The following is an 18,741-nucleotide window of genomic DNA, read 5'->3' on the forward strand; positions in this document are numbered from 1 at the left end:
TCGTATAAATTCTATTTTGATTATACTTTCCCTCGTGAAATAACTAATATTTTGATTAAAAAGTTTTTTTGTTTTTTTGTTTTGTTTTTTCAGATGGAGTCTCGCTCTGTCACCAGGCTGGAGTACAGTGGCACGATCTTGGCTCGCTGCAACCTCTGCCTCCCTGGTTCAAGCGATTCTCCTGCCTCAGCCTCCCAAGTTGCTGGGATTACAGGCAAGCACCACCACACTCAGCTAATTTTTGTATTTTTAGTAGAGACTGGATATCACCATGTTGGCCAGGATGGTCTTGATCTCTTGACCTCATGATCCACCCACCTCAGCCTCTCAAAATGCTGGGATTACAGATGTGAGCCACCACACCTGGCATTTTTTTTTTTTTTTGCGACGGAATCTTGCTCTGTTCCCCAGGCTGAAGTGCAGTGGTGAGATCTCGGCTCACTGCAACCTCTGCCTCCCAGGTTCAAGCAATTCTCCTGCCTCAGCCTCCTGAGTAGCTGGGATTCCAAGCATGCACAACTATGCCCGGCTAATTTTCATATATTTTTTAGTAGAGACGGGGTTTTGCCATGTTTGTCAGGCTGGTCTCGAACTCCTCACCTTGTGATCTGCCCACCTCAGCCTCCCAAAGTGCTGGGATTATAGGCATGAGCCACAAGCCTGGCCCAAGAGTTTTTTTTTATTTTGTTTCCAACCTTGGTAATCTACTTCATAGTGAAACACTTAAACTCTACAACATTCTCATTAAAAACAAGTTCCATCACCTACGTTGTCCTAAAAGCTTGAAGACGATAAAACAAGTGAATTGCTTCAGATTCAAAACTTACAGACAGTCACAGTGGCTCAGGCCGGGTGCAATGGCCCATGCCTGTAATCCTAGCACTTTGGGAGGTCAAGGTGGTTAGATAACTTAAAGTCAGGCATTCAAGACAAGCCTGGCCAATATGGTGAAACCCCGTCTCTACTAAAAATACAAAAATTAGTCGGACATGGTGGTGAACATCTATAATCCCAGCTACTCAAGAGGCTGAGGCAGGAGAATCACGTTGAACCCAGGAGGCAGAGGTTGCAATGAGCCAAGGTCATGCCACTGCACTTCAACCTGGGTGACAGAGCAAGACTGTCTTAAAAAAAAAAAAAAAAAAAAAAAAAACTTTCTACGTGTTCAAAGAATGTAAATGTTGCACATGGTTTGGGAAAGCTTGTGCAGCTACAGGAGGAAATGAGAACAAGACTTGGAAGTACTAAGTTTCTTCCACTCACAGGTCCCAGACAGGGGTCACCGTGTGCCACACAGGGCCGTGGAGCACCAGTGTCCGTCAGGAGGCAGAAGCAAGATCCAGGGGAAAGCCTAGGCTACAGCCTTTATTGGGTTTCTGAGGGAAGGGCAAGGCAGGGCAGGGTGAACAGTTTAGGATAGGCTAGTCTGAATAATGCCAGGGGGCTTTAGGTGTGGTCTCTAGTCATCTGGCACCTGACCCTGGGATGATCTAGGGTAGGAGACAACTGGCTTAGAGAATTAGATAAAGAGATGACTGAACCTGTGATCGTTGGTTTGCAAATCAAAGACATGCTCCAGGCTGAGCCCTTTGCTATCTGTAGGAACTGGCTAATCCTGGGAGGGGTACTCTCTCCCAAGCCAGCAAGATGTCAGAACACTGTAGACAGAAAAAATTTTAAAACATAATTAATACACAATGCTTTTTTAAAAACTTCATATTTCCTAGCCTATAGTTCTACAGCTATCCCTAATGATGACGACAATGTGATCTAAACCTTAAAATACCTGTAAATTCATCATATGAAATTGTTACTGAATAGGCTGGGTGCTATGGCTCACATCTGTAATCCCAACACTTTTGGAGGCCGAGGCTGGCAGATCACTTGAGGCCAGGAGTTGCAGACCAGCCTGGCCAACATAGTGAAACCCCATCTCTACTAAAAATACAAAAATTAGCCAGACATGGTGGCACACATGTGTAATCCCAGCTACTCGGGAGGCTGAGGGAGGAGAACTGCTTGAACCCAGGAGGTGGAGGTTGCAGTGAGCTGAGATCACACCACAGCAGTTCAGCCTGGGCAACAGAGTGAGACTCCATCTTTAAAAAAAAAAAAAAAAAAAAAAGTTACTGAACAACCTGTAACTTGGCTTAAATTTTCCCCTCACAGATTCTAAATTGAGATTACCAGATATTTCATGTCAGATACACAGTCATATGCCCAACAGGTAAACACTGCATTTCCAAAGAGGAAGTCACCAGAAACATCTGTACATATTACATAATCAGAAGACTAAGTACATGCAGAGACATAAATGAATATCAGCCTTCAAATCACATGGAAGATTGTTGTAACCAACCAAGTTGTAGAGAAACACTACACTCTGAGACTAGTTCAGGAGTCCTTTATTGCCAATGACCAAGAGACGGTTAGCGCTCAAAATTCTCTTGGCCCCAAAGAAGGGACTAGATTTCTTTTTATACCTTGGTCTAAATAGGGGAGGGGGAGTTTAACTGAAGCAATTTTTACAGAAGCAGAGTAGACATATAGTTAAAATATTAATGGGTACAGAGATAGTTGCGGAAAAATAAACAGTTCCAGGTGCAGGGGCTTAAACTATCACAAAGAGATAATGCAGGAGCTTTGGGTACCATCCACCGAGTACATTCCCAGGAGCTGCTGGTACAGCTTGCCTCAATATCTTATCAGCAAGTGCATTCCTGGATGTGCTTGGAGTCAGCTTGCAGTCTATGCCTTTAAGGGAGGAGGGCTATAAGTGAAGGAACTAAAATGGACTCTGTCTGGCTCTCTCAGCTAAGAGAAATAATCAGGTTAAAACAAGGTAGGGTATCACACTCCCCACTCATGTTTTGGGGAATCAAATCATTGATTCCTCAGTTATAACAAGGCGGTCATATTGAGTTCTAAGATACGTAAGTTTGGCAGAAGCTATGCACTGCTTTATAAAGTTAAGAAACCAATTTAATATACAAGGCCCAAAGACTAAACCAAACAAGAAGAGGAGAAGGCATCCCGCCAATCCAGTAATTAGAGTAGTTAGCCATGGATTCCAGTTAAACATGTTTTGGTACCAAGGGGTGTTATTTTCCCATTTCTGTTGGCATCTATCTAGATTTTTTTGAACTCTTTGGAGAGTATCTTTTATGACCCCAGATTGATTGGCATAGAAACAACTTTCTCCTAGAGCTGTGCATAACCCTCTTTGGGAGAGAAACAGCAGATCTAAGCCTTGGCAGTTTTGAAGTACTACTTCAGCTAGAGACTCTATCTGAGTATGCAGCTGCTGAATACGCAGCCTTATTTATGACTGACTAGAGATTGCTTAAATCAATATCTACTTGCTGAGACAGGGACATCAGTCCAGTTTCTCCCTGAACCAGGGGAGCTGTGCCAGTGGCTACTGATCCAGCTATACTAAGGCTGGCCAGAAGGGGTATGAGGAGTGGGGCGGCTTGGCGAAACCTGGAATGTAATTCAGGGGGAGCAATGAAAAGTCACCCTTCTGGCCCACTGTACACGTAGACCTGGGGCAGTACATGAACCAACATGCACAGCAGAGGTCCAGGTTCAGTCCCATTAATGCAGTGAGTGAGGCCTGAAGTGCAGGCCAGCCAGGTATTGTTGGGTGCCTGGTAGGAGACTGAGGCACTTGAGGAAGTAGAGACTGATTACAGGTAGGCTGAAAGGGAGAAGCAGATAAGTTATACCCTGTGCTAACTATACAGGAGGCATTTCCTGACACGTCTCCTAGTGTAAGGGCATGGGGCCATGTATGACAAGAAAGAGAGTTAATTTTGAACATGGCTTCTACTCCTAACCCAACATAATATGGGAGTTTGGCCTTTAGGCACAACCAGCAATCTTGGGCTAGTTTAGGCTGGGTGAGATTAAGGAGGTGATGTATCCCATCCAGAATGGACATCAGGCCGGGTTGGAGATGTTGTCGTTGTAACTGACATCTGGGAACAAGGAGTGGTGGTGGGATAGTTAAATCGACCCTGTCTGGGTGTCTTTGGAACATAGGGTCACCTAAATCAGTTAAAGGTCCGATTGGCTTAGGAGGCCTCCATGGGACCAGGACCTTTTTCTGGATGATGAACATAGTCCCAACATCAAATCCTGAGATATAAAGCCTTTATCCCCATGACATGCTGTAATACCATTGAGCTGAGTTAGGGTTACAGACAGTTATAGTAAGAGGGTTGCAATTTTTTATAGTACACAGGCTAGGATGGGAGGTGCAAGTTATGGAAAGGGTTGAGGACCAGGTTGATCCTCCAGGGTAAGTGGCCAGGGTTACACACGAACAGTGAGGGCAGAAAAACTGATAAGAATCTCGACAACTAGAATCAGGGTGATTTCCAGGACAGAGGTAAAAGTCAACCCTCTGGAGTCCTTTTTCTGTGCCTTTAGAGTTTCCACATCTAGTTCGGCTTCCTGTGTGTCCGAACCCTGCAGCAAGGTCAATGTTTCCCGCTCCCATGACCGGCAGGTTGTATTGTTTTTCATGGGTTCGGGCAGGCTCTGGGAACAAAGCACATGAATCGACTGCAAAAGAGACTTCCTTAGAGGTTCCTGCCTTCCAGGTGGTGTTTGCAAACACACGTCCTGTCGTGAAGGAAGTGAGGAGAAAAGAGTAGAGAGGGGCAGAGGGCATAATAGGTGGAAACAAACAAAAGGGTTAAATAAAAAGAATTAATCTGATGGCTTCACTTGACTTAGGAGCAGTTTTAAGGGGCCTGGCCCAGGCTTGGGGACCCATGTTTCTTGCTGGGCTTTGTTGGCCTTTTTGATGTGAGAGTGATGAATCCAAGCAGGAATGCCATCCACTTTCAGAGTTGTCGGCATGGTGAGGATGACAGTATGAGGTCCTTTCCAGGTAGGAGTGAGTCCTTCCTTCTGGAACTTTTTAACCTGTACCAAGTCACCTGGCTGGAAAGAGTGGTAGTGCCTAGTCTGTTCAGGAACTGGATTGGAGTGTGTACCCCAGACAAGCGTCTGGATGATGTCTTGTACCTGTTGGAGAGACTGCAGGTACTGTAACAAATTAGCTTGTGAGATATCTGCTAAATGGCTATCCTTTAGCTTAGGCAAGATAGGCGGAGCCCTACCAAACATGATTTCAAAAGGTGAAAACCCAGCCTGGTAAGGGGTGCATCTTACTCTAAGAAGGGCTAAAGGAAGGAGTTTTACCCAATTCTCATCAGTCTCTAGGATTAATTTAGTAAGAGTACTTTTTAGTGTGTGGTTCATGCGTTCTATCTGTCCAGAGCTCTGGGGTTGATAGGCGCAATGGAGTTTCCATTGAATGTTTAATGCTTTGCTGACCAAGTGAGCTATGGAGAAGGTGAAGGCTGCTCCATTATCAGACCCTATGGCAACAGGCAGCCCATGACAAGAAGAGATGATTTTATTGAGTAAAAGCCTAACTACTATGGTGGTAGTTTTGTTTTTGGTGGCAAATGCCTCAGTCCATCCAGGAAAGGTGTCTATTAGCACTGGGAGGTATTTATACCTTGCCCAGTGCGGTTTTATTTTTGTAACGTCAACTTTCCACCTTTCTCCTGGCGAGCCTCCCTGGAGGTGGTGGCCTCAGCTGGGCTTAGGACTTTGTTTGGCATTTACCTGAGCACAAGCCGTACACAGGAGAGCTGCTTGGTTAGTTAAGTACTGAAGGTGGAGGATCTTGAAAGGACTTCTTAGAAGCTGGGCCAGTTTTATCCCTCCCAAATGGGTGGTAGAATACAGAAGATTGATTAAAGTTTCCCTGAGGGCTTGGGGCATAAAGATTCTGGAATCAGGAAGAATCCACCAAGCTTCCTGATATTTACTGGCCTGAAGATCTGAAGCTTGTTTTTCTTCCCCTGGGGAGTATTGTGGGTTGTCTGGTAGGCCAGGTTGTGGAAAGGACACAGCAGGAAGCAGGGTCAAAGGCATGACTGGGAGCCGAGCTGCCTCTCGAGCTGCCGAGTCTGCTCTTTGGTTACCATGGGCAATGGCCGTGCTTTCTCTTTGATGATATTTGCAGTGAATTACAGCCACCTGCTGAGGAAGCCAAACAGCTTCAAGCAGAGCCGAAATTTCTTCTTTGTTTTTAATAGTCTTTCCTGCTGAGGTGAGTAGCCCTCGTTCTTGATAGATGGCTCCATGTACATATACAGTAGGAAAAGCATACCTATTGTCAGTGTAGATGTTAACACGTTTGTCCTCACCCCATCAGAGAGCCTGAGTGAGAGCGACCAATTCAGCCTTCTGTGCTGAGGTACCTACCAGCAGTGCCTAGGCCCACAGTACATCTGTCTCTGTAGTAACAGCTGCACCACCCTTTCATATTCCCTGTTCAAGGAGGCTGCTACCATCTGTAAACACGGTGGAGTCCACCTCCTTTCAAGGCACATCTTGGAGATCAGGTCGGCCAGTTTCCACAGTTTCCAACAGTTCTTAGCAGTCATGGACAGGTGTGGTAAGGTCTGGATCAGGGAGCAAGGTAGCTGGATTTAAACACCTTGTGGGAGAGAAAGTTAAACGAAGCTGATCTAACAGTAAACTGATACTGCAGGATGTGAGCATTCAACATCTGTTTGCCAGAGGCCCTTCATAGCAAAGTCTCTATGGCATGAGGAGCCATAAGGGTTAAATTCTCGCTCAGAGTCAGTTTATCAGCCTCGTGGATGAGGCTTGCTTTTGCCACTACAGCTCACAGACAACTTGGCTACCCAGAGGCCGCAGGGTCCAGTCTCTTAGAAAAATAGGCCACTGTGCGTCACCAAGTTCCTAAACTTTGAGTGAGTATCCCTTTAGTGACTCCCTGGCTTGCATGAACAAAAAAGTGAAATGGTTTTGAGACATTTGGGAGGGCAAGACCAGGGGCCTCAGTTAACGCCTTCTTTAGATTTTGAAAAGCCTGTTCTTCTTTGTCAGTCCAGACTAGTGGGCCATTCCCTCCGGTAGCAGTGTACAGGGTCTTGGCAATTTCTGTGGCTTTTCAGAAAAGGGGGGATTATGGGTCTTCCAGTTGTACAGGTCAGAAGTAGAGAAGAGGACATAAACTAAAAATGGAACAGAGTACTCACTGCCCAGAGGGATTTGGGCCTCTCTCAGTGGGAGGAGGGGGGGCACCTCCTCCGGCTGATGCCATAATCAGGTGTCTATAGGCAAAGAGGCCACAGGGGATGTAGTCAAGGAGACAAGGGAAGATTCTTGGGGAGCAGGAGGGTTATAGGGTGGCAGAAATGGGTGAAGTGAACTTTCCTCTTCTTCAGAAGGAGGCAGTACAGGAGGAGCCGAGGGAACGGAGGGTTGGGGCAAAAGTGCGGTCTGGCTCAAAAGGACCTTGGAGGTGGGATCATGAATGGCACATGAGCAGAGCCATGGAGGAGGACTCCGGACCAAATCTAGCCATTGATCAATGTAAGGAGACTGATCAGTTCCAACCACGACCCACCACACAGCCTGAACAGTTGTGATGTTTAATAAACCTTCTGAGGACCACCCGGTTCCAAACTGTGGCCATTCTACTTCACAGAGTGTCTGGAGTTTGCCTTTCTTAAGGCGGACTCTGTAATCCTCTGAGAAGCACAGAGAGAAATTCTGTAACATACACTGGAGAGGACTCCAATCTCTACGGGACCAGGAAGAAGTTTCCCATTCTGGAGGCAATTAACAAGGTTTAAGCAGAAATATTAAACCCAGCATGGACAGAGATATTCATGGCCTGGGGGGTGGTAGTAACGGAAGAACAGAAGTATTATAACCAGAGGAAGTAGGAAAACAAATATAGTCAACCCTTCTTGCCACATAAGTTCTGTCTCTTTAAGCTTTGACATTTAGACAGAGGACAAGAGGCGGGTCCGAGGCCAGTGGGCCCTACATGATTCCCCCCTCCTTTTTGACTTACAGCCCAAATATCTTTGGTGTCTCCATGACTCAAAGGCAAAAAGTTCAAATTTGGCCCTTTCTTTTAAGGGTTTTAGGAGGGACAGCAGAGCCAAGTCTTGGAGGTGCTGGACTTGCTGTGACACAGGAAAATGAGATGTGTGGGGTAAAGGATGGGGATGAGGAGGAAAGGGGCCACTTGGATCTTTCCTAAGGTAGGAGAGTAGCCATGGGGCCATAGAATAAGAGTCTAGACAGAGTAAAGCAGCATGGGCATAGGTTTCTCTGCATAGTGCCTTATTTAAGGGCACAGGAAAAGTTACGGGATGACAGAAAAGGTGAGCAAGGAAGTCTGTAGAGTGGCTATTTTGAATCTATACTGGTCTAAGGAGGAGGTGGACTAGTCATTGGGACATGGAGTATGACAATCTAAATGCCAGCAATCTTTATGATGCCAGAAATCCCAAACAGGCAAATGTCTTCCACACCCCTCCCCTAACACCTGATTTGTTTCTGACAGAAAAGGCAGGACTGGTATGGCCAGCCGAAATGACTGATGAGAGATTTGACCTCCTGGGATAGAAAATCTGTGCTGAGGACCTTGAATAAGTCCTTCCCCAGTCCTCATGGGCAGTTTCAGCAAACGGACATATGAAATTCAGACAGACACAAAGCAGGACAATAGACGCTAGGGTATATAAACAATTATGCCAATTTTTACAGATAGGCAAGGGGAGGGGGTCCCATGATGGGATAATCAGATGCCTGCCTGTCCACTCCCATTGCGGGGACTTAGGCTCCTCTTGGCATTGGCAGGCCAGTATAAACCCCCGGCTCAGATCAAGCTATGCCCGATGCTGCCCTAAGCCTTATGAGGTCGCCACAGAACCACAGGTGAGGACCCTGTTCATGGAGCTACAAACTGGAAATTCAAGCACAAGCCCTTGAACTCCACATTCACTCACTCACTCACACAGAATTTATTACAATATTTTTTATTCCCATTCTAAAACAGAGGTCTCTTAGAGACCTGAAAGAGAGGAGAAGAGGTAGAGAAAAAGAGAGAGAGAGAGAGAGAGAGAGACTAGACTTAACAGAGAAGCCTGACAGAAACCAGGACTCTGCCCTCCAGCATCCTGGAGTGTGGACAGAGTCTGAGGGAGGACCCTCATCAGGGGCGTTTCCCTCCCAGAGAAATAGAGTCAGATCTGACTTACCTTCCTGGGACCAGAGACTGAGGACTCAGGAGTTGAATTTGGTTGGGCACACCAGCAGTCGATTCACTCCCCTCAAGAAGACAGTGGACTACAGGGCCCTGGAACGTCTTCAGGGGGCACCCCCCATAAGCCTGCCATCTGTCTGGTGGAGCCCGAAAAGAGTCTGGTCTTCAGCCAGTGGCGCATCTCGCTGGGGCCTCCAAATGTTGTAACCGAGTGAGCTGTAGAGAAACGCCACACTCTGAGACTAATTCAGGGGTCCTTTATTGCCGGTGACCAAGAGATGGCTAGCGCTCACAGTTCTCTCGGCCCCGAAGAAGGGGCTAGATTTCTTTTTATACCTTGGTCTAAATAGGGGAAGGGGAGTTTAGCTGAAACAATTTTTACAGAAGCAGAATAGGCAAAAAGTTAAAAAAATTAATGGTTACAGAGATAGTTATATACAGAAGAATAAACAGTTCCAGGTGCAGGGGCTTAAACTATCACAAAGAGATAATGCAGGGGCTTTGGGTACCATCCACCGAGTACATCCCCAGGAGTTGCTGGTACAGCTTGCCTCAATATCTTATTCGTAAGTGCATTCCTGGATGTGCTTGGAGTCAGCTTGCACTCATTATGCCTTTAAGGGAGGGGGGGCTGTAAGTAAAGGAACTAAAATGGACTCTGTCGGGCTCTCTCAGCTAAGAGAAACAATCAGGTTAAAACAAGGTGGGATATCACAAGATGACCATTTCCTATATTTACATCCTTAATCATGAATAAATATGTTACAAGAATAAAGCCATGGCTAAAAATTACCAGAATGTGTGGTCCATTATTTATTTTTTACTTTGGAACAAATGATAAAATAAGCTAAATTGTAAAGGCCCTTCAGATGAAAATAAATTCACTGGCTAAATTAATCCTAAAAAAATGAAATTGAGGACTGTATTGAGGTGAGGGTCAGATGACTCTAGTCATGGACATTTTAGAATGGTTTTACTACATAAGGGTGGAGAACTCCTGACTGACATGTTACCCACAGGACCCAGAGGACACCAAAGGGATAAGGAGTGCACAAGTGCGGTGAGTGTCTTCTATTGGCCACAATTCACAGTGACATTAGATGCGTTGTGGAATGGTCTCCCAAATGCCAGTGGAGATGACAAAATTCTGTTAGGTAGCACTAACAGTCAAAAGCAAAGTGGGTAGAAATACTATAAAGGACAGCAGGGCCAGAGTGGCAACTACAGGGACAGGCAGTAGCCAGTGAGGACATTGCTTATGTAACTGAAAAAGATCAACAATGCTTCACTTGAGTGAAGAGCAATATATACGTATTGTCCTGTCCCATGACTATGTTAACTCTCCTTTTCTCCATCACAAATTATCCTTCAAGGACCTTATCATGCAATTGTGCAGAGCATCAGGATCCAACTACTAATGACGTTATATCAATCTGACCTGAGATACAGCAAGCGGCAAGTACTCTAGATGCTGCAGACAGAAACAGGAGCAGCAGAAGGTGGGGAAGAGATGCTAAATATTGTCTGGGGTTTAGCACATCAGTGAAGCTTTCAGAGATACAGGGTTCTGGGACCTGCTAAGACATTCATCCAAGGCAAAGGACAAGTCACTGCACCTGCACTGTCTACTACTAAGAAAGAGGTAGGGTGATTGACAGGCTGCTTTGGACTTTGGAGGCAGCGTGCACCACTCTTGGCAATACTGTATCAGCCCATTTACTGCCTGCTATGAGGCGAAGAGGACTCTTTCAGAAAGGAACAGGCTGTGCTGTAAGCCACCCTACCACTCAGGCCACAGAAGATGACAGATCCAGTGGTTTTGTTAGGTAAGAATGCTGTCTAGAATCTCTGGAAACCACAATAGGGACAGTCACAGTGCAAACTCCTAGGTTTCTATGGCTAGTTCTTTCCTCAAATGGAAAAATCTCCTCCATTTGAAGAGCAGGTCTGGGAGTGCTAATGGCACTCTTAGCATCTCACCAAGACAAGAAGTCACTCTGCAATGACACTGCCATCATGCACTGGGTATTGTCAGAGGCGTCCAGCCTTATGATAGGGCTCATAGATGAAGCAGCAATTTATTGTATGATGGAAATGGTACATTCTGGAGGACATTACATTAAGCAAAAGACAAATATCACATGATATTACTTACATGCAGAATCTAAAAAGTTGAACTCATTAAGTAGGGAATAGAACAGTAGTCACCAGGGGCTGCAGTGGGGGTTGGAAGGTGGTTGGGGAGATGTTGGTCAAAGGGTACAAAGTTTCAGTTAGCTTGGAAGAGTAAGTTCAAGAGATTGACTGTGGCTGGGTGCGGTGGCTCACGCCTATACTTCCAGCACTTTGGGAGGCCGAGGCAGGTGGATTGCTTGAGATCAGAAGTTCGAGACCAGATTGACCAATATGGTGAAACCCTGTCTCTACTAAAAATACAAAAATTAGCTGGGGAGGCTGAGGGAGGAGAATCGCTTGAACCTGGGAGGCAGAGGTTGTAGTGAGCCAAGATCGCGCCACTGCACTCCAGCTTGGGGGACAAAGTGAGACTTCATCTCAAAAAAAAAAAAAAAAAAAAAAAAAGAGAGATTGATTGTAAAACATAATAACTACAATTAATAATATATTGCCTTCTCGACAAATGCTAAGAGAGTAGATTTTAAGTGTTCTCACCACAAAATAATATCTATGTGAAGCAATGCAAGTTAGTTTGATTTTGATTTTGACATTCTACAATGTGTGTGGGTGTAAATGCACATATATAAACATATATACACACATATGTAAGTGTATATGTATACACACACACATATATATATACACACACACACACGTTTCAAAACATCATTTTGTACACTATAAATACATACAGTTGTGGCCAGGCATGGTAGCTCATACCTGTAATCTCAGCACTCTGGGAGACTGGTGTGGGTGGGTGGATCACTTGAGGTCAGGAGTTTGAGACCAACCTGGCCAACATGGTGAAACCCTGTCTTTACAACAAGTAAAACACGGTAGCACGTGCCTGTAGTTCCAGCTAATTGGGAGGCTGAGATGGGAGGATCACTGGAGCCCAGGAGGGCAATCTTGCAGGGAGCCATGATCACACCACTAAACTCCAGCATGGGCAATAGAGTGAAACCCTATATTAAAAGAGGGGGCAGGCCAGGTGGGTTGCCTCATGCCTGTAATCCCAGAACTTTGGGAGGCTGAGGTGGGCAGATCACCTGGGGTTGGGAGTTTGAGACCAGCCTGACCAACATGGAGAAACCCTGTCTCTACTAAAAATACAAAAAAATTAGCTGGGCATGGTGGCGCATGCCTATAATCCCAGCTCCTCTGGAGGCTGAGGCAGGAGAATCACTTGAACACGGGAAGTGGAGGTTGCAGTGAGCCGAGATTGCACCATTGCACTCCAGCCTGGGCAACAAGAGCAAAACTCCATCTCAAAAAAAAAAAAAAAAGGGGGATCGGGGTGCCAGGTGCAGTGGCTCATGCCTGTAATCCCAGCACTTTGGGATGCTGAGGCAGATGGATCACCTGAGGTCAGGAGTTAGAGGCCACTCTGGCCAACATGGTGAAATCCCATCTCTACTAAAAGTACAAAAATTAGCTGGGTGTAGTGGCAGATGCCTGTAATCCATTACTCAGGAGGCTGAGGCAGGAGAATTGCTTGAACCCAGGAGGTGAATGTTGCAGCTAGCGAAATCATGACATTGCACTCCAGCCTGGGCAACAAGAGTGAAATTCCATCTCAAGAAAAAAAAAAAAAAGGGTGGGGTGGTGCCATGGCTCATGCTTGTGATCCCAGCACTTTGGGAGGCTGAGGTAGGAGGACTGCTTGAGGCCAGGAGTTAGAGACAAGCCTGGGCAACACGGTGAAATCCCATCTCTACAAAAAATACAAAACTTAGCCAGGCAAAGTAGTATGTGCCTGTAATCTCAGCTACTTGGGAGGCTGAGGCATGAGAATTGCTTGAATGTGGGAAGCAGAGGTTGCAGTGAACTGAGATGGCACCACTGCACTCTACTCTGGGTTACAGAGTGAGATTGTCTCAAAAACAAATAAATAATTTGAAAACAAAAAAACAAAAAAAAAAAACAAAAACAGTGTTAAAAACAAAAGCAGAAAACAACTTGATATGCTTTGGCTGTGTCCCCACCAAAATCTCATCTTGAATTGTAACCCCCACAATTCCAATGTGTTGAGAGAGAGACCCAGTGGGAGGTAATTGAATCATGGGGGCAGGTCTTACCCATGCTATTCTCATGAGAGTGAATAAGTCTCACTCCCTGCACAAGCTCTCTTCTCTTGTCTGCTGCCATGTGAGACATGACTTTCACCTTCTGCCATGATTGTGAGGCCTCCCTAGCCACGTGAAACTGTGAGTCCATTAAACCTTTTTTTTTGTTTGTTTGTGTGTGTGTGTGTGTGTGTGGTTTTTTTTTTTTTTTTTTTTTTTTTTTTTTTTTTTTTGTAAATTGCCCAGTCTCAGGTATGTCTTTATCAGCAGTGTGAAAATGGACTGATACAGAACTGATCCACATCCACAGAGTGCATTACGCAGAGGTGGTCCAGTCCACGTTACCTACTACTGCTGCCTCACCCCTACCTCACACTCACACATGTGGCCTGTAGGGGTTTCCTGTGACAGCTGATGGAGAAGGGAAAAACCCAGGCCTAATTTATGGATGGATGTGTTCAATGGAATATTGAGGGTTAGATAATGAACTGTTGCTGTCCTACAATCCTCGGAGGGCTACACCTGAGAGTGGTGAGGAGATGTCCTCTCAGTGTGCATATCTTTCAACAGTAAACTTTGTCATCAACACTAGGCGTAGGAAAAATTGCTGGGAGTATGACTACACACGAATTATTTGCTGACTCAGAGCCAAGAAAAGTAAGATTGGAAAATTGAAACAGGGTAGCCTGGGTGACTCATAGGAGTAGGCACAGGTATATGGTTCTTTGTATCTTATGTCTATTGCCACCAGAAGGCACTCACAGGAGAGGAGACACTGAACAACTAGGTCAACAGAATGGCTCACCCAGTAGGCATTAACCAGCTGTGTCATCAGCCACCCCACGGTTTGCACAATGAGCCTGTTACAGGAATAGTAATGGTGGGAGAAATGGAGGCTGGACATGGGCCTGACAACTTGCACTCTCCTTCACCAAGGCTGATCTAGCCATGGCTGCTGCCATATATCTGACCTAGCTAACAGCAGAAATCAAGCTCCCAGTATAGTACCATACCCCAAAGAGTCACTAGCTAGACAGTGGGTACCAAGCTGATTACAACAGACCCCTTCCATCCTACAGTAATTCATCATCCTTGGGACTAACAAGTATTTGAGGTATCAGCTTCCTTTTCTATTTGCAGTTCCTTTACTGGTACCCCTATTGCAGGGCTCACAAAGTACCTCATAGACTGACCTGGGATCCCATTTATATTTTCTTTTTTCTTTTTAATTATACTTCATGTTTTAGGGTACATGTGCACAATGTGCAGGTTTGTTGCATATGTAAACATGTGCCATGTTGCTGTGTTGCACCCATTAACTTGTCATTTACATTAGGTATATCTCCTAATGCTATCCCTCCCCCATCTTCCCAGCCCACAACAGGCCATGGTGTGTGATGTTCCCCTTCCTGTGACCAAGTGTTCTCATTGTTCAGTTCCCACCTATGAGTGAGAACATGTGGTGTTTGGTTTTCTGTTCTTGCAATAGTTTGCTGAGAAGGATGGTTTCCAGCTTCATCCATGTCCCTAAAAAGGACATGAACTCATCCTTTTTTATGGCTGCATAGTATTCCATGGTGTATATGTGCCACATTTTCTTAATCCAGTTTGTCACTGATGGACATTTGGGTTGGTTCCAAGGCTTTGCTATTGTGAATAGTGCCGTAATAAACATATATGTGCATGTATCTTTATAGTAGCATGATTTATAATCCTTTGGGTATATACAAAGTAATGGGATGGCTGGGTCACATGGTATTTCTAGTTCTAGATCCTTGAGGAATCACCACACTGTCTTCCACAATGGTTGAACTAGTTTACAGTCCCACCAACAGTGTAAAAGCGTTCCTATTTCTCCACATCCTCTCCATCACCTGTTGTTTCCTGACTTTTTAATGATTGCCATTCTAACTGGTGTGAGATGATATCTTGATTTGCATTTCTCTGATGGCCAGTGATGATGAGCATTTTTTCGTGTGTCTGTTGGCTGCATAAATGTCTTCTTTTGAGAAATGTCTGTTCCTATCTTTTGCCCACTTTTTGATGGGGTTGTTTTTTTCTTGTAAATTTGTTTGAGTTCTTTGTAGGTTCTGGATACTAGCCCTTTGTCAGATGAGTACTCCCATTCTGTAGGTTGTCTTTTCACTCTGACAGTAATTTATTTTGCTGTGCAGAAACTCTTTAGTTTAATTAGATCCCATTTGTCAATTTTGACTTTTATTGCCATTGCTTTTGGTGGTTTAGACATGAAGTCCTTGCCCATGCCTATGTCCTGAATGGTATTTCCTAGGTTTTCTTCTAGGGTTTTTATGGTTTTAGGTAGAACATTTAAGTCTTTAATCCATCTTGAATTAATTTTTGTATAAGTTGTAAGGAAGGGATCCAGTTTCAGCTTTCTACTTGTGGCTAGCCAGTTTTCCCAGCACCATTTATTAAACAGCGAATCCTTTCCCCATTTCTTGTTTTTGTCAGGTTTGTCAAAGATCAGATGGTTGCAGATGTGTGGTATTATTTCTGAGGGCTCTGTTCTGTTCCCTTGGTCTATATGTCTGTTTTGGTACCAGTACCATGCTGTTTTGGTTACTGTAGCCTTGTAGTATAGTTTTAAGTCAGGTAGCGTGATGACTCCCACTTTGTTCTTTTGACAGGATTGTCTTGGCAATGCAGGCTCTTTTTTGGTTCTATATGAACTTTAAAGTAGTTTTTTCCAATTCTGTGAAGAAAGTTATTGGTAGCTTAATGGGGACGGCATTGAATCTATAAATTACCTTGGGCAGTATGGCCATTTTCATGATGTTGATTCTTCCTATCCATGATCATGGAATGTTCTTCCATTTCTTTGCATCTTCTTTTAGTTCATTGAGCAGTGGATTGTAGTTCTCCTTGAAGAGGTCCCTCACATCCCTTATAAGTTGGATTCCTAGGTATTTTATTCTCTTTGAAGCTATTGTGAATGGGAGTTCACTCATGATTTGGCTCTCTGCTTGTCTGTTACTGGTGTATAAGTTATACACCGGTTACTGTTACTGGTGTATAAGAATGCTTGTGATTTTTGCACATTGATTTGTATCCTGAGACTTTGCTGAATTGGCTTATCAGCTAAGGAGATTTTGGGCTGAGATGATGGAGTTTTCTTTTCTTTTCTTTTTTTTTTTTTTTTTTTTTTTTTTTTTTTTTTTTTTTTTTTTTTTTGAGACAGAGTCTCGTTCTGTCACCCAGGCTGGAGTGCAGTGGTGCGATCTCGGCTAACTGCAAGCTCCGCCTCCCGGGTTCATGCCATTCTCCTGCCTCAGCCTCCTGAGTAGCTGGGACTACAGGCGCCCGCCACCACGCCTGGCTAATTTTTTGTATTTTTAGTAGAGATGGGGTTTCACCGTGGTCTAGATCTCCTGACCTTGTGATCCACCCGCCTTGGCCTCCCAAAGTGCTGGGATTACAGGCATGAGCCATCGCGCCTGGCCAATGATGGGGTTTTCTAAATAGACAACCATGTCATCTGCAAACAGGGACAATTTGACTTCCTCTTTTCCTAAATGAATACCCTTTATTTCTTTCTCTTACCTGATTGCCCTGGCCAGAACTTCCAACACTATGTTGAATAGGAGTGGTGGGAGAGGGCATCCCTATTTTGTGCCAGTTTTCTAGGGGAATGCTTTCAGGTTTTGCCCATTCAGTATGATATTGTCTGTGGGTTGGTCATAAATAGCTCTTATTATTTTGAGATGTTTTCCATTAATACCGAATTTATTGAGAGTTTTTAGCATGAAGGGCTGTTGAATTTTGTCAAAGGCCTTTTCTGCATCTATTGAGATAATCATGTATTTTTTTTCTGTGGTTCTGTTTATATGCTGGATTACATTTATTGATTTGCATGTATTGAACCAGCCTTGCATTCCAGGGATGAAGCCCACTTGACCATAGTGGATAAGCTTTTTGATGTGCTGCTGGATTTGGTTTGCCAGTATTTTATTGAGGATTTTTGCATCGATGTTCATCAGGGATATTGGTCTAAAATTCTCTTTTTGTGTTGTGTCTCTGCCAGGCTTTGGTATCAAGATGATGTTGGCCTCATATAATGAACTATGGAGGATTCCCTCTTTTTCTATTGATTGGAATAGTTTCAGAAGGAATGGTACCAGCTCCTCCTTGTACCTCTGGTAGAATTCAGCTGTGAATCCATCTGGTCCCGGACTTTTTTTGGTTGGAAGGTATTAATTATTGCCTCATTTCCAAAGCGTGTTATTGGCCTATTCAGGGATTCAACTTCTTCCTGATTTAGTCTTGGGAGAGTGTATGTGTCCTGGAATTTATCCATATCTTCTAGTTTTCTAGTTTATTTGCATACAGGTGTTTATAGTAGTCTCTGATGGTAGTGTGAATTTCTGTGGGGTCAGTGGTAATATCCCCTTTATCATTTTTTACTATGTCTATTTGATTTCTCTCTCTTTTCTTCTGTATTAGTCTTGCTAGCAGTCTATCAATTTTGTTGATCTTTTCAAAAAATCAACTCCTGGATTCATTGATTTTTTGAAGGGATTTTGTGTCTCTGTCTCCTTCAGTTCTGTTCGGATCTTAGTTATTTCTTGTCTTCTACTAGCTTTTGAATGTGTTTGCTCTTGCTTCTCTAGTTCTTTTAATTGTGATGTTAGGATGTCAATTTTAGATCTTTCCTGCTTTCTCTTGTGGGCCTTTAGTGCTATAATTCCCCTGTACACACTACTTTAAATGTGTCCCAGAGATTCTGGTATGTTGTATCTTTGTTCTCATTGATTTCAAAGAACATCTTTATTTCTGCTTTCATTTCATTATGTATCCAGTAGTCATTCAGGAACAGGTTGTTCAGTTTCCATGTAGTTGAGTGGTTCTGAGTGAGTTTCTTAATCCTGAGTTCTAGGTTGATTGCACTGTGGTCTGAGAGACAGTTTGTTATAATTTCTGTTCTTTTGCATTTGTTGAGGAGTGCTTTACTTCCAAGTATGTGGTCAATTTGGAAAAAGTGTGATGTGGTGCTGAGAAGAATGTATTTTCTGTTGATTTGGGGTGGAGAGTTCTGTAGATGTCTATTAGGTCTGCTTGGTGCAGAGTTGAGTTCAATTCCTAGATATTCTCATTAACTTTCTGTCTCATTGATCTATCTAATGTTGACAATGGGGTGTTAAAGTCTCCCATTATGATTATATGGGAGTGTAAATCTCTTTGTAAGTCTCTAAGGACTTGCTTTATGAATCTGGGTGCTCCTGTATCAGGTGCATATATATTTAGTATAGTTAGATCATCTTGTTGAATTGATCCTTTTACCATAATGTAATAGCCTTCTTTGTCTCTTTTGATCTTTGTTGGTTTTAAGTCTGTTTTATTAGATATTAGGATTGCATCTCCTGC

This window comes from Rhinopithecus roxellana, chromosome 11 (assembly GCF_007565055.1).
Source record: "Rhinopithecus roxellana isolate Shanxi Qingling chromosome 11, ASM756505v1, whole genome shotgun sequence".
NCBI classification, from domain to species: Eukaryota; Metazoa; Chordata; class Mammalia; order Primates; family Cercopithecidae; genus Rhinopithecus; species Rhinopithecus roxellana.